General features: G+C 34.0%; 1 pseudogene; it reads right to left on the reverse strand.

Annotated features, from left to right (window-relative positions):
- Positions 1-676: 676 nt before the first annotated feature.
- LOC125164553 (protein BTG4-like) lies at positions 677-26,776 on the reverse strand (annotated as a pseudogene).

Genomic DNA, 26,776 nt, shown 5'->3' on the forward strand with positions numbered 1-26,776 from the left:
ATATATAATACATAAATTTTATATAGATTGTTGTATTTTTTTCAGAACAGTATTTAATCACAGCATTTGTAATCATATGGCAAGAATTTTAAAGGCTTTAAAACTATTTTAACATAGATTTATTTATATTCATGAGTCTCAATCCTTCCTAATTGGAGTGTAAAGAGATGTTTATGCATTTTCTAAACATTTTGAAGCACTTTATTGTGTATTACACCTTAAAAAAAATAAACTACATTTAAACCGACACCTTTCATAATTCACAGAATCTTATAACAGGTGAGTATCTTCATTTTATTAACTTATTGGGTATGTTCACTAGTATTAAATAAAATTTCATATAAAATTACATAGAATTTCCAAGTATAACTAAGAACATATTTTTGATCTTTAGGAGATGATTCACCGTCTTGCACCCTACTCACTACTATGATTTATTTTCTGTTTCCTGGGCCTCTCAAACTTAGACTCATTTTCATTTTAGAGAAAATAAAGCTGTTCCTCCAAGGTCTACCCCACCAAGTGCCCAGCCACTGTATATTATCAATTTGTCTAGACCCACCAGTCCCTGTCTACCCTGTGTATAGACACAGGTATAGGACTCTTGGATTTCTTCTTTTAGGAGGCGCATACAGCTACCCACCACAATATTTTTGTGAGCAATTTGGAACCAAGATTAACTTGGCTGTTTGAAGTTTTCACCCTGATAAATAGCTGAGTTAAATGATTGCTGACTTAGGCATTACTTGAGGTTCTTTGTTACAACTTTCTTCATTGGGCTAAGTGCCAAAGTAGTCTAATGTAGCTCTGTTAACATCGTAACTATTTTGTTGGGAGAGATTCCATTCCCAAAATAGAGGATTTTTCTCACCATACTTACAGTACAAGTCAAAGAGATCTACCCATATAGTCATTTCCTTTGGAACTCCCAAGTGAAAAATGCAAATTTACTGAAATTTACATTCAGAACAAACCCTTTCTAGGATGGGACTTCTGTTCTAATCACTGCTTATCCTGATACACCTGGGACTTGTCCATTTTAAGGGAAGAGTACCAGTGGTTTCTGTATGTTTCAAACAACATCATCATCAGCTGTTCTGCAAAGTCTATTTGCTATTTACTAACTTCTCATGCCCCACCCCACTAATCTAGTGACTTTGGAATTCCCAAGTGAAAAATTCAAATTCACTTTCAGTACAAGCCCTTTTTCTAGGATGGGACTTCTGTTCTAATTATTGTTTATCCTGATACACCTGTAGACTTGCCCATTGGAAGGGCAATCAGAGTGCCAGTGGTTTCTTATGCTTCAAACAAGATCATCATCAGCTGTTCTGCAAAATCTATTTGCTATTTACTCCATTTCTCATGTTTGTTTGTCTTCCCACTAATCCGGTGACAAAGAAAGCTGTTGTTACAATTTCATCTCTTATGATTTAAGTAAAATTTAATAGTATGTAGGCAAAACCTAACTTTATCTTCAACAAAACATAGGCCACAGTTGGAAGGCCAACTATGAAGTTTTTGACTGTCACCCATACTTCCGTATCCCTTGAAAAACAATCACCATCCATTACCCCTGAAATTTACACTATTATTTTTAAAAACGCTTTTCTAATAAGTTAATACACATGTTACAATACACAAGTTTTCAAAAATGTATGCTTTTCAAAGTAATTAACCCTCACCTATCTTCAAGTGCCAAGATACTTTCTTTGAAACTGTAACTATTGGAGAGTCTATAAAAGCACTATATTCACAAACACCAAGGCACATAAAGCTATTTTCTCTTGATTTATATTTACTTCTTTCAAATATTTTTAGTTAAAAAATTCTCAAATTAGTATTTTTGTATATATATCATTTTCTGTATGTGTAAATGTAACTTTGGGATAAACCCTCAGAAACTGAATGAGGGACAAAAAGGGCATATTTTAAATTGTCAACAGTATCGTCACATTGACTCAACTAAGGTTTTTGTCAATTCACATTACATATAACTACATATATATATAGTTTTACAGTGTTTTGTCCATTTTTTTCTAGGATACAAAAAAGTAGGATATGTTTCACTACTTACCTATTGATGCTTTAACAAATTTCCCCAAACTTAGTAGTTTAAAACAACAAAAAAGTATTGAACTTACAGTCTGTAGTTCAGAAGTCCAACTGGGGTCTCACTCAACCAAAAGAAAGTAGAGATGTCAGCAGTGGTGCACTTGTCTCTGGGCTCTCCAGGACATCATCTGTTACCTTGCCCTTTCTAGCTTCTAGATGATGCCCACATTCACAGCCGCCTTCCCCCCATCTTCCCCCCATCCCACCCCCAAATAACAGCAATGTCAGACCTCTCTACGCTCCTCTAAAGTAATCATGTCTTCCTTTGTCTCCCCCTTCTCCCTCCCGCTCCTACTTATGGGTACTCTGGCAATTCAATTAGATTCATTGGATTACCCTGGGTAATCTACCTATATTAAGGTCAGCTGAGTAGCAACTTTAATTCTATCTGCAATCTTAAGTCCCTTTTGTCACGAAACTAAATATATTCACAGGTCCTGGAGAGATCTTTGGGATAAGGGATATTATTCTGTTTACCATATATAGAATAGCTTTAATTGCCATTTACCTTATTTTACCTTACTTTATTTTTTGCTATTTCATCTTATTTGTTACTCTTAGAAAATCTCATTTTTGACTAGATTCAGTCTTAAAGGTAAAAATTCCCAGAGAAGGCAGCCTCTGTCTTTCAGCAATCTATTCTTGGCGTTTTTCTGTGACCCTTTCATTTTCCTGGCCACAAGTTTATCATATTCTACAGCTTTTTTCTTATTTTCCTTAGTATGCTATTTCTTCAGAGTAACATGTCCATATTTATTGAAAGACACATGTACTAACAAGCACTTTGGTCATAGGTTTCTTACCTTCTTTGCTTATAGGCTTTTTCATAACATACTGGTGAACATAATCTTTACAAGATTTAAAATCTTGTGGATTGTGCTAGCTCTTTTGGGCCACAGGAGAGGAATCAACAGGAGTATCAGTAAGTATCATATCCTTCTCCCCTTTTTTCACATCAGATCTTTCAGACAGCATCCACAATGCAAACCCAAACACTACTGAGTTTTGTTCTCTGGTCCTTGGTCTGTAACAGGAATGTCCCTGTCTAACACCAGGCACACAACTATGGATGAAGACACCCTACTTCATGGGGGAGGCTTGTCTGTCATTCGCACTGCTGATTCCCACCATATAACCTGTCCATTCTTCTCCTAGACTATCATCAGCAACTTCCATGGCCACACACTTCTCACAAAAGGCACAAAGTCTGCACTTATCATACACTTCAATGAGTTTCTGGCAGCAAGTATCTGGAAAAAAGTTATTCAGCTTTATCCTTGAAGAACTCGATCCACCTCCAAGGCACCACAAAAAAGAGCTCCATTTCTCTTCTTTGAATAAGACCAATCATCACATTTCAAAGAAATATTATGATAAATAAAGTAAAAAATAGTGCCCTGTATACTTAATGCATTTTATTTTGAATGTTATAAAGGGAGAGGTATAAGATTATTCACTAAAAAAGTGAAAGTTAAACCTTCAAGAGGCTTGGAGGTATCTTTCATCAGATCTTAAAATGAGATATTTGACAAAAGATTTTAACAAAAATGTCTTGAGGGGCACCTGGGGGGCTCAGTCAATTGAGCATCTGACCCTCGGTTTCTGTTCAGGTCACGATCTCAGGGTCTGAGATCATGAGTTTGAGCCCCACATCAGGCTCTGTGCTGACAGGAGCCTGCTTGGGATTCTCTCTCACTGTCTCTCTCTCTCTCTCCCCCCTTCCTCATTCCATCCCTCCCTCCCTTTGAAAAATAAATAAACACTTAAAAACAATGTCTTGTGGGGCACCTAGGTGGCTCAGTCGGTTGAGTGTCCGACTTCAGCTCAGGTCATGATCTCACACTCTGTGAGTCTGAGCCCCACATCAGGCTCTGTGCTGACAGCTCAGAGCCTGGAGCCTGCTTCAGATTCTGTGTCTCTCTCTCTCTCTGCCCCTCCCCTGCTCATGCTCTGTTTCTCTGTCTCAAAAATAAATAAGAACAGTAAAAATAAATTTAAAAAATAAATAAAAGCAATGTCTTGAATATGTTATTTATTCAACTATCAATTATGATGAGTCGTCTTGATGTACTTTCTTTCATGTTTATTCAAAATAACCCATTTTACCTGATCATTTATTAGCTTTTCAAAGTTGTCTTAAGTCCTTAAGTTTAAAGAAAAAAAAAACTCTCTGCTGTTGTTCTCCAAAAGAGTTGGAAAAGGAAAATTCAGGTTCAGCTGGACTATATCAGATTCAGCTCATTTCCTACATACCTACTTTCAGGGGACGCAAGGAAGGAATGAAGAGCAGCTGAAGATAATAGCCATACTCCAGTGAGCTTTAATATTTGCTTTCAAATAAGCCATCTTAGAATGAATTCAAATGGTAAAGTGAAACATTTTGAAGATAAAACATTAAGATTTCTGTCTGTATTTTTACCATTTTAGTAATATATCAGAATGTTAAAATATAACTGGTAATATGGTTTATGTCAGGTCCCTACTTGATACATACAAAGGGTCATTTATAAATTACAAAAGATATATATATATACATATATATATATATATGTACATACATACATACACACATAAAAATTCATCTAGGTTTTCTCAAAACTTCAAGTCCACAACTGGTCTAACAAAAACCATTGTTTTGTGATGAAGTTTTTCAGGGTAAAAATATGATTTAGCATCAGCTTAGAGAATGCAAATGTATGACCATTTCATATCTTGTTATGAAAACAAAATAAAACAAATAAAATATGGTGAAAAACAGTAATAAGATCATAGAGGATCCTTGTGAGTACTTACGTACTTTATATTCTGAGTTTTTTCTATTCCTTATTGTTAACCTGAAAGATGAATACACATTTTGTAAAGTATGTCCTGATTAATGTAATTACTTTAAATAAGGATAAAATATCTCCTTAGTTATTGGACTGATAACTTTCTGTTCCCTGTATTGTGATGGCATTTGTAATAAAATATCACATATTTGGTAGATAGCAAATTGAAGAGATTCTTTTACAAGCCAAACAAATCCGTTTTTCTTTTTGGGCTATAGGCAAAACATTTCCATTTGATTTATAATTCTAATATTAAATTGCAATGCTCTGCTCTAGCATTATAATAAGTAGAGTCTAAAGTCACATTATTGAATATGGTTATAAAAAGGAACTAGCAGTATTATGTTTTTTTTTATTAAGTGCCGAGTAATTTTATATACTTTAAAAGAGTTTACCACTTTTGACTGGTTTTAGTTTCTTTGCCTAAAACCATTATAGCTTAGATTTATTTTCTTTATTTTTTCTGACAGAACACTAAGGTTTAAAAACAAAAACTTTAATAAGCATGATGATTTCACTGTTTAAGCTAATCTTTGGTTCATATGAAGTTGCATTAATTCAGACAATCAGAAACTAGTGTGTGTATTGTAAGATTAACAAGATGAATAGTTCCAGAAAGAGTTAATAGGTAGAGTTAATTCTACCTATAAAACCATATAGAAAAGCTTAATTATGTACTCTAATATCTCTGTCAATTTTTTTGCTAATGTCTTTATCAATTTTCATAATAAACCAACTCTAAATTCACTGACAATCAATCATTTTTATAATACAAAGAAGGAAATTTTCCAAACATTTAATCTATAACACTAGGTATAAATCACAAAGGCACTGTCTTACTCTTATTGTGTGCTTTCAAGATGTATTTAAAATACTGGCAGAACTCAAAAAAGGGAGATGACGGTACACATGTAGCACACAGCATTTTCAATTAGGATTTTAATTATGCTTTGTGAAATCTAGTGATACTTTTTTATTTCTTAAAATAAATGAGGCAAATCTCATCAGAATTATTTACTCCTATGGATACCAATTTATATGATAAACCACTTTCTTCTACAACTGTATTACGAAAACCCAATTGTTTCATGCTGTTCATGGAAGTCAGTAATAGGACACAGACTGTGATGCTATTAAAGCAATTCAATAACAGAACATTAGAATGTCTACTAAAATATCACAAATGAGTACCAAAATTTTATATAATGCTGGTAGAATGTTATAACATTGCAGTGTTTGCTTTTGTTTTACAGTTTAGACAGTAATATTACTAAAGTAATTATGTTTCCTATCCATATAATCCAAGTTTAGCCTCGAATCACAGTATTGCACTTATCATACTAAAGTGAATTTTTTCCCTACTCTAGAAGTGGCTTGATACTTCTGCATGATTTTCAAACTGTAAAAAATTTTAAATGTGCATTTATTACATCTTGACATTCTAAGGACTAAGTATTAAACCTTAGAAAATTTTGTTAAATTATTTCAAAATATGTTAAAACAGAGCATCAATGTTGGTTGCGTTGTTAATAAGTGAAGTAGAGCAATATTGTCAGAAAGTGATGCTATTAATTTACATGGTCATGACAATTTCTCTCTGGAAACAAGTTATTTATCCTCTTTCGAGGAAAGTTTCCTTTAGTTTCATCCAGTTCAACATCAGTTAAAGTCTTTTTTTTTTTATAAATTTTTTTTTTCATTTTTTATTTATTTTGGGGACAGAGAGAGACAGAGCATGAACGGGGGAGGGGCAGAGAGAGAGGGAGACACAGAATCGGAAACAGGCTCCAGGCTCTGAGCCATCAGCCCAGAGCCTGACGCGGGGCTCGAACTCCCGGACCGCGAGATCGTGACCTGGCTGAAGTCGGACGCTTAACCGACTGCGCCACCCAGGCGCCCCAATTAAAGTCTTTTTTAAATGTTTGTTTATTTATTTATTTATTTTGAGAGAGGGGAGTGGAGAGAGAGAGAAACACAAGCAGGGAGGGGCAGAGACAGAGGCATACAGAGAATACTAAACAGGCTCCCATCTGTCAGCACAGAGCCTAGTGAGGGGCTTGAACTCACGAACCGTGTGATCATGACCTGAGCCGAAGTCAAGAGTTGGATGCTCCATTGACTGAGCCTCCCAGGTGTCCTACCAGGTAAAGTCTTTTAACCGACACAGAAAGATTTCTGATTTTACATGTGAAAAAAACTAGGTCGTTAATATTCAATTAGTTTTTCAAAATTCAAACTCAGTTATTGAATCTATGTCAAAGAATAAATTCTAAACTATTGCTTAGTGATTAAGACAAAACCACTCTTTCTTTTTGCTGTGCAGAAATATTTTTTGTGATGCTTAGATCATGAGATATTATCAGGTGCAAGGATTTTGGTGTTAATCAAACTCGTGGTCAAAATCATGATAGATTATAGGGAAAGTACGGGAAACTAAATCATTGTGAGGTTTGGGGAGGTGGCAGTATCCTAAGAGCAATACGAATATTTTTGAAAAATATATAAATATGTGTAAATGAGCTGCAGTGCATGGTGGAGCACATTGCATTCCACTGGTAGAAGATAATAAAGTTTAGCTCAACAGGCATGGTAAAAGTTGTCACCTTTGGTATCCACAATCTTCTCCATAATAATATCCTTTGGTAATTTCGCACACTATCAGCACTTTTTTCCTGATAAAATTCATGAGAAACTGGACAGACAAGCTTCTGAAAATAGACTGGGATGGTTGTCATCATACTAATAACAGCGGAATGAAACTTAAAAGTATCTCGTAAGTCCAGATGGACTAAGGTTATACTCGAATACTTGAGGTTTCTGTAGTCAGCTCAGTCTATGCGGCTGGCTTCCACAGAAACAATATGTCAGTGTGACATGCCCTGTGGCAATGTAAGGTTCCTGTGGAAATGAAGAGTGTTTACCGATGAATCCTTTGGCCTTCTCAACAATAAATATGGGGAATTATCCAATGTGATTTTTATCACTTAAAAAAATACTCAAGAAATTTCCTTTCACATGGCAGTATCTACAGCTGTTTGCCTCCTTCTCCTCTGGACAACACATGTTTCTAGTGCTGGCAATAAGTAATGTTTCTGCTTAGCTTTTGACCATGTATCAGAGCAATCTAAACCACACTCACACAGCTTATCAGGGTTTTTTTTGTTTTGTTTTGTTTGTTTTTTTTTTTTTTCCATGCAGGAGTATATCTTAAAAGCCTAAGCTCAGTTTTCTACTCTATATGCATAATGACAAATCTGCACTCCTGCTGGGGGCCATTTTCACAGCTTCCTCTCCAATAATTAAATGACCACCAGTGAGAGTATTGCCTATAGAATTTAGAGAATCAAAAACATTTTTCTTAATACTCCTTTTAGCAAAAATGATTTTATCATCTTCCTTCCATTTTCTTAACATTTTAAATAAATTTACCACTGATTAAGGCAAAGGTTATTTCTTAGCACTTTAATCCTCTTTACATAGTTAATTAGCATCAAGTGTTTCTATTTTCTGGTCCAGATTTGTTGGGAGTATAAAGCTCCGGGTGTATGTCTTAAATGTATAGAATATAATTTTGGTCATGAAATATACAGTATTAACAAAATAAGTGTCTTTCCTGTAAACCATTTCTGAACATGAAAAAGGAACTGAATTTGTTTATCAATTTGAAATATATACATTTTGAGATCAAAAAGATTATGTTTTATGTTTTTTAATGTAATACCATATGATGAAACCACATCTTGTGACAAAATGGAAATTGTATTTTCCATATTCTGTCTTGCCAAAATGTTATTCTATATATATCCTAAGATCTTGTACACATGCACACGTGATCAAACCTAAGAAATATTGTGAGACAGCTATTAAACAAATGGAAGTCTTTGTCTCAGACACTTTATGAGGGAGAAGAAATTTTTTTTAATGTTTATTTGTTTCTGAGACACAGAGAGACAGAGCATGAGTGGGGGAGGGGCAGAAAGAGAGGGAGACACAGAATCAGAAGCAGGCTCCAGGCTCTGAGCCATCAGCACAGAGCCTAAGGTGGGGCTTGAACTCACAAACCTTAGATCATGACCTGAGCTGAAGTTGGTCACTCAACCGGCGAGCCACCCAGGCGCCCCAAGGGAGAAGAAATTTAAACCAATTTTAAACTAAAAATTAAGCTGAGTAATGACACGAGAAAAATGTATGGGGAGTCTTGAGGAAAATTTATAAACATTTCTATGAGAAAATCACAAGATTTAGAGAAAGTCAAATACTTGGTATGGTAAATGTTTACTTGACATTGTGCTTACTTGCAAACATAATGAATTTTTCCAAGGGGGTCAAATGCTTTGCTTCATCAAGAACAACAGAGACCAATAAAAAATAAAACTTGGTAAAGAAACCTCGCTTCTCAGGAAGGGAGCAGCCTTGACTTCAGGAAGGGCTGTAGGTTCTAACAACATAATTTACATTTAACTTACTAATGTTTGCATAATATCCATTGTGTTATATCTTTTAAAAAAGTATTCACATCAGTATAATTCATTGTATATCACAACAGCAGTTAACTACACCAGAGCTGTAGAAATAGAACAAAATAAAGATCACATTAGGTCACCAAGAAGAAATCATTCTCTTCAAACTTAGAATAGAGACAGTAGAGGGATCAGGGCAAAACATGGGTTTCCTCCAAAGCTATCATGGGTATTTTACTTCTTACAACTGATAATATAACAGGTGTATTACTTGAGAATTCTATACTATTGTCTTTGCAATCTAAGAAATTAATTCCTCAGAAACAAAGAATATGATTTTAACTTGCCAAATTCAAATATAAACCTGTGATTTCTCATATGGTTTTATCACTAAGTAGATCCATTTAATTAAAGATCCCTAGAATAAATGTATTATATTAATTCCCATTTCTAGAAAATAAGTTTAGAGTATCTTAATTTAATTTACTAAGAGAGGCTAGTGAATAATGATGTTAGACTTGAATTAAGATTTTTTTTCTTTGTAGACCTTTACATTTAAAGATCTTTTGGGGCGCCTGGGTGGCTCAGTAGGTTATGCATCTGATTTCAGCTCAGGCCACGATCTCGCAGGTTCATGACTTCAAGCCCCACATAGGGCTCCATGCTGACGGCTCAGAGCCTGGAGCCTGTTTCAGATTCTATGTCTTCCTCTGTCTCTGCCCCTCCCCTGCTCATGCTCTGTCTCTCTCTGTCTCAAAAATAAATACACATTAAAAAAAAAGTTCTTTTAATTTTAAAGACTTAAATGTTGAAACTTGTTTGCTGTATATACTTTTCTCTTCTCTTGCCAATATTATTTTCCACACAGTTGAACATATATGCAACCTATTTTAATAGGGTTTATCAAGCCTGAGTTCAAACTTTGTTGGGCAAATGCAAAAAGCATGTACCATAAGGTAAAGATGAGTCTATCTTCAAACACACTTTAATATATCTTAAAGAGCAATATCCTAGACAGAGCTGGGAAGGAAAAACTACACATACTTGTACAGTTTCATTTTCTTAAAATCATTTTAAAATCATCCCAGCAATATCCTTTTTCCTGGAAATCCTATAAAATGCTTTTATTGGAGAATCTATGGGTTGTCTGCTACCTTTATGAAGCTAAGGAGAAAGGCTTCTCACTTTTTTTTTAAATGTGGAATTCTCCTCACCTCTTAAAAGAAAAAGAGAGAAAAGTGTTCATTTTGAGTGTGACTTTTTAGTTGCTAGTCTACTTTCTTCACTTTCTCCTAAATCACTAAAAGGTTGGAAAATAGTAGGAAATTTCAGAGTTTCACAGGCACATGAATCAAGTCTTCAAACTTAATGGTGAAATAGTATTGTGTATGAATCTAGGAGCTCTGATGAAGGGTTATTTTCAGTAAATGTTGAAAGGTTGACAGTAGTTGCTTTGTAGATGTGGAAAAAAAACCCATGTTGATACCAATCATACACAATTGCTCTTTAATGGTAAGAATTTTTTAAAAAGAAAGAGTTTCTTTGGAGTACTGATTTTCAGCCAGGGAATACAGTTCCTGGAAACTTCATATGAAGTTATAATTGACTCAAATTAAAAATGTCAGAAAAGAAATTAAAGTAACACAAAATTTGCTCTCTTTCTGTTCATTATTGTATATTATTCTATCTCTTACTATTCTGCTTCTATGATAAAGAAAATAGTTTGAGAATTAAGTACTTGAACATCAGTGTATGTTTATATATTTTTACCATGTTGTATCTAAAGTAGTCAGATTGAAAGGGGCACTAAGAGCCAGGAGCCTGCTTCTGTGTCTCCCTCTCTCTGCTCCTCCCCTGCTCATGCTCTGTCTCTCTGTCTCTCTCTCTCTCAAAAATAAATAAACATTAAAAAATATTTTAAAATAGTCAGAATGACAAACCAAACTTAGACTATAAATTTGCTAGGATGAGGATGCCAAATAACACCATTTTCAGAAAAGAGACCATTAAAAGCTTTACTATTTTCAGGAAAAATAGGATTTGTAGCTGAATTCTATATTCTGTAGGAGATAGAATAATTCGTTCACTGGAAGAAGTAACATTGGCTTATTTGAGAATGATCTCAATCAGAGATTGAGATGTCAGTTGTTCTAACATTGTGTGGTCTGAGTGTTCCTATTTTCTTTCCACCTTCACTCAGAACAGGGCTTTGATGATCATATGAAGTGGTACAAGATTGAAATAGAAAGGGGATAGAAAGTAGGATACGAAAAATGAAGGGGTGATACAGAATCCAATATCTTCAAGGCCTACTCTAATGATTACTATATGATTACTATATGTCACACCTGTTGGAATCCATATTTTTTCCCTTCACCCTCATAATATATATATACTCATTTCTCAAGCTTTGTATTATACTTAAGGTTTTTTTTTTAATGTTTTCATACATCTTCGCCTTTCAGGAACATAATTTTTGCTGAGGCAAACTGTATTCTGTAATTTAAAAAAAGAAGTACATTGAATTAAAAGTGAAGGTTCTCTTTAGCCTTTCCATAATTAACATTATTTAAGTTATTCTATTAAAAATTATCCCAGAAGAAATTATAGCTATTAATTCTGTATTTTTCCTTCTTTAGACACCTAGAATAATATAAATACATTTATATAAATATAAATGATGTTTATGAAATCAATTGAATTAAGGAGGGATGTAGTAAATTTACATTATGAAAAAACTCCTTATCTAATCACATGCTAGCATTCTGAGTATTACTCTTGTAATTAGTAGAGTTAATAAGGAAGGAATTCTAAATAAACATAATTAATACTTCAAGAAAATAAAGAAGTGTAAAGAAGTATTAGTAGATAATTTGAATACTTGAAGTCCTCACTTGGCATGGCACCGTAGATGCTAAAACATGTGCACGTTGAGACCATGTTCTTGCTTTACATGGTTCCAGCAACCAGAGAGCCGCGCAAAGCAAAGACACAGCTCCAATATGCAAGAGTTTCTAGTTACCAATACTGTCTAAAATGAGGAAAGTCTGCATATAAAATAATTCAAATGGAAGTTCAAAAAGTGGACAATGCAATGCCTACGACTAAGAACTCAATAGAGTGATATAAAAATTGAATAGACCACCAATAATAGGATTACTGAAATGGAAGGAAAGTCAATAGACAAATACAAGCTGAAGCACGGAGACAGAAAGGAGTAAAATATATAGAAAAGAAACAGGAGATGTGTAGAAAAGAGTTAAAGGTCTAACATTTATTTAACTGGAATCACAGAAAAAGATGAAAGGGAATTCAGCACAATACCAAAAGAGTTAATGTATGAGGAGTTTCCCAATACCAAGAAGCTGTGTGGATCCAATATTCAAGAAATTCTAGATCCCAAACAAGATAAATATAAAGACAACCACATGTAGGCACATCCAAAGCATATTTTTTACAAGAATGTTTTACATTATTAAAATACTGAAGTCATCAAAATGCTTTCTTTGTGTTTAATGTATTAGAAAATAAGACAAAAATATTCTCAATATTCATTTAATTCATATTTAAAATACCAATGATATATCCATTTTGTTAGTGTAACATACATGTATTTACAAAAAAATTTTTATCTTTTCCAAAATGAAATATAATTCATGCTATAATTAATTGCTTCACATTTTTGTAAATTCCTTTCATACTTGATTTACTAGAAGATAGGTAGATTATTATATCTACTTCTAAAATCAATCTGTTATAATATATTGTTTTGTTAGAAGTATAGAAGTATAGAAAACTTTGGCTCCAAACATTATGTAATGAGAATTGGAGGAGAATTGGATAAGGATAATCCTTTTAGATAACTGGGGGTATTTTTTGTTAGTAGACACAAAAGGATTGACATGCAGGTAGTTTTATAAAGATAGCCATAATATGGGATATGAAAGAATATCACCAAACATTTTGTATTCCTTTACATTCAAATTCATGGATTCAACTTGAATTTTGTTTTTTTCAACTTTCACTTGGAATGGATGTATTCACCTTTGTAACATCATGCATTGTCACTTTTGAATAATTGCCAAAAACCAAAGACAAACAGAAAGTCTTGAAAGCAGTCAGAAAAGGGATTCATTGGAGAAGCACTATGGAAGAAACCAAAAAACAGTGGCTTGGTATTTTTTTTAAGACAAAGTCTCTAATTTTATTTTATTTTTTAATTTACAACCAAGTTAGTTAGCATATAGTGCAACAATGACTTCAGGAGTATATTCTTAATGCCCCTTACCCATTTAGCCCATCCCCCCTCCCACAACCCCTCCAGTAACCCTCAGTTTGTTCTACATATTTAAGAGTCTCTTATGTTTTGTCCCCCTCCATGTTTTTATATTATTTTTGTTTCCCTTCCTTTATGTTCATCTGTTTAGTCTCTTAAAGTCCTCATATGAGTGAAGTCATATGATACTTGTCTTTCTCTAATTTCACTTAGCATGATGTCCTCCAGTTCCATCCCCATAGTTGCAAATGGCAAGATTTCATTCTTTTTGATTGACGAGTAATACTCCATTGTATATATATACCACATCTTCTTTATCCAATCATCCATCGATGGACATTTGGGCTCTTTCCATACTTTGGCTATTGTTGATAGTGCTGCTATAAACATTGGACTGCATGTGCCCCTTTGAAACAGCATACCTGCATCCGTTGGAAAAATACCTAGTAGTGCAATTGCTGGGTCATAGGATAGTTCTAGTTTTAATTTTCTGAGGAACCTCCATACTGTTTTCCAGAGTGGCTGCACCAGCTTTCATTCCCACCAACAATGCAAAAGAAATGCTCTTTCTCCACATCCTTGCCAACATCTGTTGTTGCCTGACTTGTTAATGTTAGCATTCTGACAGGTATAAGGTGGTATCTATTGTGGTTTTGATTTGTATTTCCCTGATGATGAGTGATGTTGAGCATTTTTCATGTGTCGGTTGGCCATCTGGATGTCTTCTTTGGAGAAGTGTCTATTCATGTCTTTTGCCCCATTTCTTCACTGGATTATTTGTTCTTTGGGTGTTGAGTTTGATAAGCTCCTTATAGATTTTGGAAAATAACCCTTTATCTGATATGTTGTTTTCAAATACCTTCTCCCATTCTGTCAGTTGCCTTTTAGTTTTGCTGATTGTTTCCTTCGCTGTGAAGATTTTTATTTTGATGAGGTCCCAGTAGTTCATTTTTGCTTTTGTTTCCCTTGCCTCTAGAGATGTATTGAGAAAGCAGTTGCTGAGGCCAGGATCATAGAGGTTTTTGCCTGCTTTCTACTCTAGGATTTTGATGGCTTCCTGTCTTACATTGAGGTCTTTCATCCATTTTGAGTTTATTTTTGTGTATGGTGTAAGAAAGTGGTCCAGGTTCATTCTTCTGCATGTCGCTGTCCAGTTTTCCCAGCACCACTTGCTGAAGAGACTGCAGTGGCTTGGTATTTTTAAAGTGTTGAAAGAAAATATAAAGTACTTTCTTCAGCAGATAAAAACACAGATTAATACATTTTTATTACTCTCAAAATTTGTATTACTGTCATATTGCAAGTATGCATATATAATCTCTAAGTTAACTGCTAAAACAAATTGAAAAACATAGAGGGAAACAGAAACAGAAACTAATTGAGTGATTCCAAAGAAAGGGAAAAAAACATAATTTTGGGACATGTATGTTAAATGAAAAATGTATTATGAGATGATCAATGTAAACACAAATATAAATAGGTTAAATAGTCCAATGTTTTAGATAGGAATTTGCATATAGAGATATTCTATCAAACAATGATAACATTTATTTTGAGTCATATTCTTTTTCCTCCAAAAGTAGAGCTTATTTATTATTTCACTCCTATTTTCACAATTTTATACACATCAGGAAAATATAAAATATTTACAACATAAAAATTAATATAGTTAAAATACTATGTTAGGTAACTGGAAAAATAATGCACATACAAAAATAACTGATAATACAAGGCAGAATGTGTTAGATGCAGTAAAAACTGTATCAGTATTTTTTCAATGTATAGTTTGAGACCAATGGTACTCTATACAAAAAAAGTTGGTGAGGTTAAAGGTACAATCTTGCCTTGAGCCAGAGTTCTCTTTTTTGCCACAGATGTTTAGGTCAATTTGGAGCCTGAAATTTTTATCTCTAAAAATATCTTTAGGTTAACTAAGTGAACTAATGAAATTAGTGTTCTTTTCAGGAGAGGCTCAAATTTTGATGCAAAGTCTAATCATGCACTTTAATGCAGCTCTTTACTTTTGTTACATTTTCACATTTGTTTATTGTCATTTCAGTAGCCAACCCCTTATTCATCCTGATTATCTTATCGTCCTCTGGAACTAAATCTGAAATGACATATGGTCAGTCGAATTTTCAATTTCAGTTGCAAAGTTGCTCACAGGAACTTTAAAAAACCACATGAATCTTTCACAGCAAATTAGAGTCAAGAAAAGCTTCACCCAAACTGCTGCAAGAAAAAAGTCACTTATAAAGATATCTCACTGCCATGATGGCACATATAAAAGCTAAAGGATATTCTTTATTTTCCCACTACTAAATAATACTTTATGAAATTGCCCTCACATATGACAGCTCAAATAAACATTCATTTAATTATAAAATGTCTCCATTTTTTTAATCATTTATTAATAAAAAGCCAAAATTTACCAAACATTATGCGTCGGCCAAAAATGACCCCAAATTCATTTTTGACATTATCATGTTTATCTTTAGGCCACTGTTAAGAGAGGTAGCACTATTATCAATATTATCATTTTATTTATTTATTTATTTATTTATTTATTTATTTATTTATATGTTTATTTTTGAAAGAGAGAGACAGAGGCGAGCAGGAAAGGGACACAGAGAAAGAGAGGGAGACACACAATCTGAAGCAGGCTCCAGGGCGCCCAACATAGGGCTAGAACTCACAAACCACGAGATCATGACCTCAGCAGAAGTCAGACGCTTAACTGATGGAGCCACCCAGGCACCCTGTTATTATCACCATTTTATAGATGAGGTAACTAGGGCCTTAAACATGGTTAGCAGATGATGTAAGTTTCCTGATACGTAACCAGAGTAAAAATTCAAATTTAGACAATTTGAGTTCATGGTGGAGGTGATTTTACCTGTCAATTAAATTATTCAGAATAACATATATATAATGGGGTGCCTGGGTGGCTCAGTCGGTTAAGCGTCTGACTTCAGCTCAGGTCATGATCTCACAGTTTGTGAGTTAGAGCCCCGCGTCAGGCTCTGTGCTGACAGCTCAGAGCCTGGGGCCTGCTTCGAATTCTGTGTCTCCTTCTCTCTCTGCCCTTCGCACGCCCTCTCTGTCTCTCAAAAATAAATAAATGTAAAAACAAATTTTTAAAAATAATAACATATATATGATCCAGAAAATAGTATGAGAACTTAACAAACGGTCATGTCTTAATCATGTAAGAATGTGATGTATCTAAAACAAAAACCAAATTGTTACTCAATAAGTGCTATACAATTCCGTTAAGTAGAAAAACTAACAAGACTGAAAACACATAAAATTTCACTTCTCAAAAAAGCAAGAAATAAACCTATGGCCACGTCTTAATGAAAGTACTAAGGGTAAAGCTTTTGATAAGTCACTAGTTGGGCAACAATACATTTACCATGTTAAGAATAAAAAGTAATAAAAATAGAAATTCCAGGGAATAAGTCAAAGGATGAAAAGAATATTTTCTTCTGTAATTCAATTAATGAAAATCCTAGTGTAAAGTAAGAGATAAATGCATAGAGATAGGTGGGGAACGGGGTCTAGGAGTTAGAGACTACTACGACTCAGGGATTCATGCAACCTTAGGCATTTCTGGCATATCTAATAATCATCATGATCATGAAAATAATGATAAAATTAATTGCTGTTATGATGGATACCTGTCACTGAACCCAGGTGAATATGGTGTTAAGAATATAGGTTCTTTGGTTAGAAAGGCCTAGGTTTGAATAAAGTTCTGATATTATTTCTGCAATATTGTCCAAGTCACTTTACTTTTTCTGTCTCATCTTTTTAATGCTTAAAAGCATCAACCCAGCCAAAGTCCTCAGATGATTTTCTAGCTTCACAGGGAAAAACAAGAGTGTAAACTTTTGCAACTAATTCATTGCCTTGAAGACCTCAGCCTAACATAAAAGGAAGAAAGCTTGAGTAATCATTTTAAAATGTAGCATGTAAAATTGTGTGTATATTATGAGTAGCTGTGGTGAACTGCAGAAGTGGACTATTACCTAATGAAAAGTCAGAAGGTCCATATTTTTAGACACTCCTGGTGAATTTCTCTGAATCACTGAAGAAATAGTCCTGCTTGAAATGGCAACATAGCCTTTGCTTTTCCTTCTCCCAGAATCCCTGTTTTTCTCCTTTTTGCTCTTTCCTACTTAAGAAGGCAGGTAGAGAATCATATTTTATCTATGCTCTGTGATTTTTGTGTCTGTAAACATCTGCAGAGGTGGAAGACATTGATTTTCATCTCAAACTAAAACTAAAAAAATGTACCCTTTATATGATCAAATACACTAAAAAAGAATAAGATAATCACCAGATTCCTACTGTCTCTCCTCTTTCTCTTCCTTCAGTGGCTCTGCTGACTCTGACTCCAAATGATTCATGCAGACAAAAACTATCAGGTTCAGATAATATGGAGATCACTTAATCTGAACTTCCATATTCTATTTTTTTTAAACATTTACTTCTTTATTTTGAGAGAGACAGAGAGAGAGAGAGAGGGAGAGAGAGAGAGAACAGAGGAGGGCAGAGAGAGGGAGAGGGATGTTATGTTGATCGAGCCTGTTGTAGGGCTCAATCCCATGAACTGTGAGATCATGACCTGAGCTTAAACCAAGAGTTGGATGCTTAACTGACTGAGTCACCCATGAACTTCCATATTTTAAATGAGAAAAAAATGTAGCTCCAAAGATTAAGTAACTACAGTGTCTATATGATAAGTAAGAAACTGGGCTCACAGTAACTGAGTGGGAAGTCTGGAGATGGGTCTCCTGAGTTTTAAATAATAAATGTACTATTTTCCTCAGTGGATCTTAGTTACTTATAATATGAACATAATGCCATAGACTAATTTTCATAATAATTGAAATTAGTATACATGTATACGTATAGATAATGTACATTAACACCATAAATTTTAAATTTGACATTATTGAATTTTAAGATCCACCATTATTTCAATACATAGAATTGAAAAAAAGATACTATCACATACAATAAAAGCTTTCTAATAAATATTTATTGAATGAATGAAGTCACTGTGTATCACTGCCTCTCAGTAGTGCTATATGCAATATATGGAGAAATTTGGAAACATATTAAGATTCATAAAATGTGATTTAAAAATAAATGTGATAGCATCATATTTTAACACAAAGTAGTATCTTCACAAAATTAAAAAAAAACTTATGGTTTTGGGAAAAACTTTATATTTGTTATAAATGTATTATTACAAGTTAAATTACAAAATAATAAACCCAGTAAATTAATTTAATTTAACTGATTATTTTAAAGTGTATCAATGTACAGATATATGTAACTTGTGAAGCTGAATATTTTGGCTTTACAGAAATAAGAGCAGTTAAATGTATTTTGTTATAGTCATTTTGTTTAAAATAATAATTCATAAGTATAGCTTCATATTTTAATTAAACTTCTTAGTAATTAAGATTTAAGTTTTTAAAATATATCTAGTTTGAATCATCAGAAAAATAATTAAATGATGAAAATACATTAAAATTTTTTTTAGTTTTCCATCATTTGATATCATATTTAATCTCTAATATAGTTCAGAGTTTCCCTTTCACATATCTTTCCCACATATTTAAGTAAATCAAATTTTAAGTAAGATTGTGTGTTATAGATTCTTTCACTTCCTAGAGATGCTTATTACAGGACATAAAGTGATGGAAATTCAGATACCTTTGAAAGCCACGAATTTCAATACATACCTTCCTGATTTTTTGTGGACTTTCTACCTTCTAAAGAAAGGAGGGAGAAGGAGAAAGAAGGATTTTTGTTTCCATCTATATTTTAAATTCTTCATAGAATGTAAGAAAGTGCATCATCTCCCATAATGTGCAAGAGATTGAATTTTAAAAGTCATATGTACTTGTCTTAAATAGAACAAAGTGTTTTAGAGTTTCCTGGAATGCTCAGTTGGTTGAGAAACCCACTCTTTATTTTGCCTGGGGTCATAATCTCACAGTTTGCTGGTTTGAGCCCCACATCAAACCCCGTGTTGGGTCATAGTCTGTATGTAGTTCCTGGTTTCGAGCCCCACCTCAAGCCCCACATACAGCTTTGCACTGATGGTGTGGAATTTGCTGGAGATTGTTTCTGTCTCTTTCTCCCTCTCTCTCTGCCCCTTCTCCACTCACGCATATACTCTCTCTTGCTCTCTCTCTCTTTTTCAAAATAAATAAACTTAAAAAAATAGGGGGGCCTGGTTGGTTCAGTCATTAAGTGCCCGACTTTGACTACAGCTGAGATCAGCCTGCTTCAGATTCTGTGTCTCCCGCTCTCTCTCTCTCTCTGACCCTCCCCCGCTCACACACTCTCTCAAGAATAAATAAACACTTAAATTTTTTTTTTAAAAAAGAGAACAAAGTGTATTCTTAACTAGTATTTTTTTAATGTTTTTATTTATTTTTGAATGTGAGAGAGACAGAGCATGAGCGGGGGAGGAACAGAGAGAGAGACACACAGAATTCAAAGCAGGCTCCAGGCTCTCAGCTGTCAGAACAGAGCCCAACGTGGGTCTCGAACCCATGAACTGTGAGATCATGACCTGAGCCGAAGTCGGATGCTTAACCGACTGAGCCACCCAGGCACCCCATTAACTAGTATTTTTAAACTAAAAATAATAAAAGATTTTGACATAGAAAAACAGGCAAAGATCATGGTTAGATGATAATCTGAACAGAAATGTAAATTGCTAACAAACATGAAATATTCAACCTGCTAGTATAAGAATCATTTAGAAATAAAACAACATGAAGATAAATATTTTTACGGATGCTCTGTTGTTGTTCTTAGGAAAATACTCTTTGTTAGAGAAGGCATGATAAAACACATACTCTTATATGTGGATGCTAGGATTCTAACCTATTATAAGCTTCTAAAAAGCAATCAGAAATGGTATATCAAGAATCTTGATCTAGGTATACTTTTCTTGGTTCAATAACTTCCAGTGTGGACAAGAGGAGGAAGAGAGACAACAGTATTTCAGTTGGGATACTAAATTCTTTAAAATGCAAACCTTTGAATAAAATATTTAAGCACAAGAATGATAACATTGCTCAAAAAAAGTATGGTATTGGCAGTAAAACGGACACAAAGATCAACAAAACAGAAGAGAAAGCCCAGAAGTAAACCTACACATATATGGCCACATTATGTATGGAGCCAAGAATAGGGAAAGACCCTCTCTTCAATAAAATATGTTGCGAAAACTGGACAGCTACTTGTAAAATAAGGAAACTGGACCACTGTCTTATGTCATACACAACAATGAACTCAAAATGGATTAAAGACTTGAATGTAAGACCTGAAAGCATAAACTCCTAAGAAAAACACACAAGCAAACAAACAAAACAAACCTTAGGGGATAATCTCCTTGACATCAGTTTTGGTGGCGATTTTTTCAATCTGACACCAAAAGCCAAGGCAGCAAAAGCAAAATTAAACAAGTGAGGCTACATCAAGCCAAAAACTTAAACCATCAACAAAATGAGAAGGCAACCTACTGAATGAAAGAAAATATTTGCAAATCATATATCTGATAAGGGGTTAATATGTATCAAAAATATATAAAGAATTCATACAACTGGATAGCAAAACAAACTAACAAACAAACAAAAACAATCTGATTACAAATAGAAGATCTGAACAGACATTTTCCAAAAGAAGACATACAGATGGCCAACAGATATAAGAAAAAATGCTGAATATCACTAACTTCCAGGGAAATGCAAAACCACAATGAGATATCACCTGTTAGAATGGCTATTGTCAAAAAGACAAGAAAGAACAAGTATAGGAGAAGATGTGGAGAAAAGGGACCCTTGTGCATTGCTGGTGGGAATGTAAATTGGTGTAACCACTAAGGAAAACAGTATAAAGTTTCCTCAAAAAATTAAAAATAAGATTATCATGTGATCCAGCAGTTTGCACTTCAGAGTATTTATCTGAAGAAAAAATGTATTATTTTGAAAATAATGCCCTTTGTTTACTGCAGCATTACTTATAATTGCCAAGATATGGAAACAGCCTAAGTTTCCATTGATGGATGGATGGATAAAGAATATGTGTATGTTTATGTTTGGATGTGTGTATAATGGAATATTATTCAGCCATACAGAAAAATAATGTCTTGTCATCTGTGACAACATGGATGGACCTTGAGGGCCTTATAGTAAGTGAAATAACTCAAAGAAAGACAAATGCCATATAATCTCACTTACATGTGGAATCTTAAAAACAAAACAAACTCATAGATACAAACAGAAAAGAAATACAAAACTTTAAGAAAAAAGAAGAGGGCTCCTGGGTGGCTCAGTCAGTTTAGCATCCGATTCTTGGTTTTGCCTCAGGTCATGATCTTATGATCAGCCCTGTGTCAGGCTCTATGCTGACAGCACAGAGACTGCTTGGGATCCTCTCTTTCCCTCTCTCTCTGCCCCTCCCCGCTCATGCTCTCTTTCTAAATAAACCAATAAATTTTAAAAAATAAAATAAAAATAAATAAAACTTCCAACAGAAGATTGGTGACTGCCAGAGGCAGAGTGTGGGGATTGGGTCAATGGATGAAAGGGATCAAAAAGTACAAACTTCCAATTATAAAATAAATAAGTCATGTGACTATATTGTGCAGCACAGTGGTTATAGTTAATAACACTGTATTGCATATATGAAAGTAGCTAAGAGAGTAGATCTGGAAAGTTCTCATCATAAGAAGAAAAAATCTGCAACTATGTATGGTAATGAATGTTAATAAAAGTAAATAAAACAGTGCCTGACATTTAGTAAGCCCTCAAAAAAATAGCATTGCTTTTCCAGTGAAAACATTGTGAGTGATTTTAATTTATAGAACATTTTGTTTTTATATTTATTGATTTTACAAGGACAAGTATTTATGTAGTTTAGTATATAAAAGTGTAGAAAAGTTAATGAAATTAATGATATATAACAGTTATGGAAACAGTGAAATAATCATGAATATTAAAGTCTATTAATTTTAATAAAGTACAAAAAACACAAAAAATATGTTTTATAAATATAATTACAAAGGGAATGTATTTAAATAATTTTAGTGATAACATATTGTTTATTTTATTTAATGATATAAATAAAACTGAGAAACTGATTAGATAAGATGGGTAGGGAATAAAATATAAAGGTGGCTTTGCATACATGTAGTTTGGACACACTTTTATTGTCGATATTGACAACTAAAGATATGCTAAGGCATTATTTCACACAAAATAATCCACAGGATTTATACTTCCTAATCCCTAAAAATGTTGAGAGGAAACATATGAGAGAATGAGACAGAAAAATAGAGAAAAAAAATGGAAATATGAACAGGAAAAATCATAAAACAAGGTATCAGAAATTTGAATGTATCAATTCATACAATATAGGTATACACATTATATATATGCACACATATATATACATAGATATGTATACATATATACAATATATACATACACACATGTATACATTCACTTCACATTGAAATGCCAACTGATTACACATGAGTAGTATCCTCTTCTACTTATAAGTAAAATATCAAAGAAAAGAAAAATGTGATCACTCCAAGAATCAAAATGAAGATTTAGCAAAATTAAATGGCAGATGTGGGTGTGTACTAAATAACTAATCACATGTCTTATTGGGGGCACAACTGGGAATTCTAATAAGGGTTAATAATAACACTTTACTGCTTGCACAGCAGTCTATTTTGTTGTTGTTGTTCTAGTCATAATTATGGTGTTTTACAAATTTTTAGTGAAAAACATGCTACTTTTTAAATCAGAACAATCCAATAAATATAAATTTGTCCAATAGCGCTTGATGTAAAAAATGGATAGTATTTCCCATATAAAATTAAATCTACCCTGGTTTCTCACTCACACAGTGGAAATATGTTCAATATCAGTTAATATTTGAATTCCAAAGACTTGTCAAGACTAAAAAAAATATAGGGAATGTCGTTCTGGTATAGAGTTTTTCTTGTTAACTACTGTGATTCCTTGTCTAAGATTCCATGGTCCCTTTTGAAGAAACATAGCTCCATTCCCTCAAACTAAGTTTGGACTGGGAAGTATTTTGCCATATATCCAGACTTCTTAAACAAAACACAGTTGTACCACGAGAATAAGGTTCAAATTTCCCAAATCCAAACTTCTCATCTTAGTCTCAGAAAAGTTAAACTATTATTTCCCAACCAGAGATTCACTTTATCCCTTTTCAACACACACCATACCACTTACCATTCAGTCCCCAATCTCACAGTGGGGATGTTTATAACAATAGGAAATTGAGACTGACCAGAGGAATGCAGACCACAATATGACACATAACCTGTGTAGTCCACCGTGCCAGAGCTCTGTAAGACCCCTCTTTTTAATGGAATATGGGGAGTTCCAGTGAGTCTTGGGAAAACTCGGCAAGGGAGAGACACGCAGGGCATTTGGAGTAGTGACTATTAACAATACTCATGGAAATACTTCCAGAATGCAATACCTACTAGCCATGGTATTTCTTGAAGATCAATTCTGTCCATCCATCTATCTTGGACTAAGAAACTCAATTCCTCTGAATGAGTCTGAAAAGTACAACCAACCATTGCAGTAAAGAGCAAAACCATATCAGTTAGTTGTGTGTGTGTGTGTGTGTGTGTGTGTGTGTTTAAGAATCATATTATCCTACTGTGTTACACATTTGTTTTACAAGAAGTTTTTTTAAACTTTAACTTAGATATCATTTATAATAACTTCCTGTCTTTTTAATGTTTATTTTTGAGAGAGAGAGAGAAAGACAGAGCATGAATGGGGGAAGGGCAGAAAGAGAGGGGAAACACCGAACCCAAAGCAAGCTCCAGGCTCTGAGCTGTCAGTACAGACACTGACACGGGGCTTAAACCCACAAACTGTGAGATAATGACCTGAGCTGAAGTCAAACACTTAATAGACTGAGCCATCCAGGTGCCCTCTTGACTGAAGGTCTATGTTCATTTGAAAAAAATGTGTTTCCACTCACAGCTTTTCTGGATTTTACCACTGAATTATAGATATAGTCTAAAATACAAACATACAATTATTTTTAAAACACATATTTTTAAATATTCATTTTGTGTCCTAATATCAAGTTTTTAAAAATCAGAATGTTTTAAAACATTATTTGATTGCTTATTCTTCAGTGATTGTGTTGTTCAGATGAGTGATAAGATGTCTGTGGGTACTTCTGCATCTCTGACCTGCAAAATGGAATGATTTCAAGTGATTGGACATAATGTCTGTTGATCCACAGAGAATCTAGAGAGTGATGTGTAATATAGGATAATAGAACAGGATCATAAAAAATTAGTTCTACTAATATTTTTTTATCTTGGTTCTGTGCTGTCAATTAGCTCATTGTTTCTTAATATGGCACCAGTATGATGAATAATACAAGAGTTAATATTATATAGATACATCACCAAATATATAATACAATTAATATCAGAATTTCATAGAAAAAATGATCTTAAAATAAACATAAATTGCAGTTACCCACCCAGGTCAAAACTGGGAAGAACACAGGCTATATGTTTGAATCTAAAATAAATGGTTTGCATTATAATAAACCATTCTCCTGTTAGCATGTTTTACTACTCTTTTCTTTTGCTGTTCTAAATATATTCATAGAATTTTATTTTGTTGCTGATGACCAGTTACAAAAGTAACTACTGGCCCTATGGCCACTGATTAAGAAAAACCCTAGGCAACCTGACCCTTTGATTCATTTTCATTAAAAACATCATTTGAGAGAGCAAATCAGGCTGAAATTAATACCATAGAGATATAATTTTCTTAAAGATTCTATATATCTAAAGCCTATAAGTAGGTTGCATACAAAATTTATACTAAAATAATGTGGCTCAAAACAACATAGCTTCAATTTTACTATCCTTCAGTAATCATGGCAATGATCTAATGGCCTTAACCAGAAAAAAAAAATTTAGCAAACTTTGTTTTTTTAATGCTTCATTTTGCCTCAAAGCACCAGAAGCACACAGAACAGAATAAATCCTGGTTACATCTGAGTGTTGTAGAATTAAAATGCATTTGTCTAGGAAACTAAATGTAAATAAGTCAGTGTCTCCTGGTAGTTTTCTCTAATTTGGGTCTCAAGTCTGGTTGGAATATCTTGGCCTAAAGCACAGAGAATCTAGAGGAAAAAAAATTCAAATCTCAATGTATAAGAGAGTACTTTGCTACCAAGGGTGTAGTGTCCATAGAGATTTTTTTAATTTGCATTTTCTCGTCTCAATGTTGCAAATGAGGCCTACAAAGAGCATTTTTAATTAATGAATTGATGGTTCCAATGTAACCTGTGTATCTCCCAGTCTATATTTCCTTGCCCTGAGTCCTCTGCCTTTGGTCTTTGAGATGTAAGTTCTACTGAGCATAAACTACCAAAGACTTGTAGTCAGTTAAAGTCAGCATAGATCATAAGCTTGCTATCCTTGGTCACTACCCAGGATGTAGACCCTCCAGCTTCACTCTCTGACTCTAGATTCATTTCCATTCAGTTACAAGTTACTGCTCTACATCTTCAGTCTCCTGATCCATTTCTCTCTCCAACTCTTAGCCTTATCCATAACTTGAGTCAAGAAAGAACTCAAGATAGAAAGGGGCTGACAGAAACAAAGAGCATGCTCTTCGGCTGACATACTCAAGATTTCTCACCCTGCATGTTCATTAGTCCTTCAACTCTCTCACAGGAACCCCAAATGCATTTCTCAACCTACTTTATTGAAGCTTTGGGTCTGCCTCCACTCACCCTACCATCAGCTCCCTCCACAGTTCTTTGAATCTCTCACCATCACATTCAACTTCTTGTCTCCTTTGCCTTTTAACATGTGTTCTCTTCTTGTTTCTTCTTGTGCCCCTTACAGGATAAAGTCCTACTTGGCTGTTGTGGGAAGAGCAAGACTGTCTGAAAGTGACCAGGAAACTTGCTTTATAATACTTGGACAAGGAGATGGCTTTTGCTGGGGATTTTCCTTCTCCCGACAT

This window comes from Prionailurus viverrinus, chromosome A1 (genome assembly GCF_022837055.1).
Source record: "Prionailurus viverrinus isolate Anna chromosome A1, UM_Priviv_1.0, whole genome shotgun sequence".
Classification (NCBI taxonomy): Eukaryota; Metazoa; Chordata; class Mammalia; order Carnivora; family Felidae; genus Prionailurus; species Prionailurus viverrinus.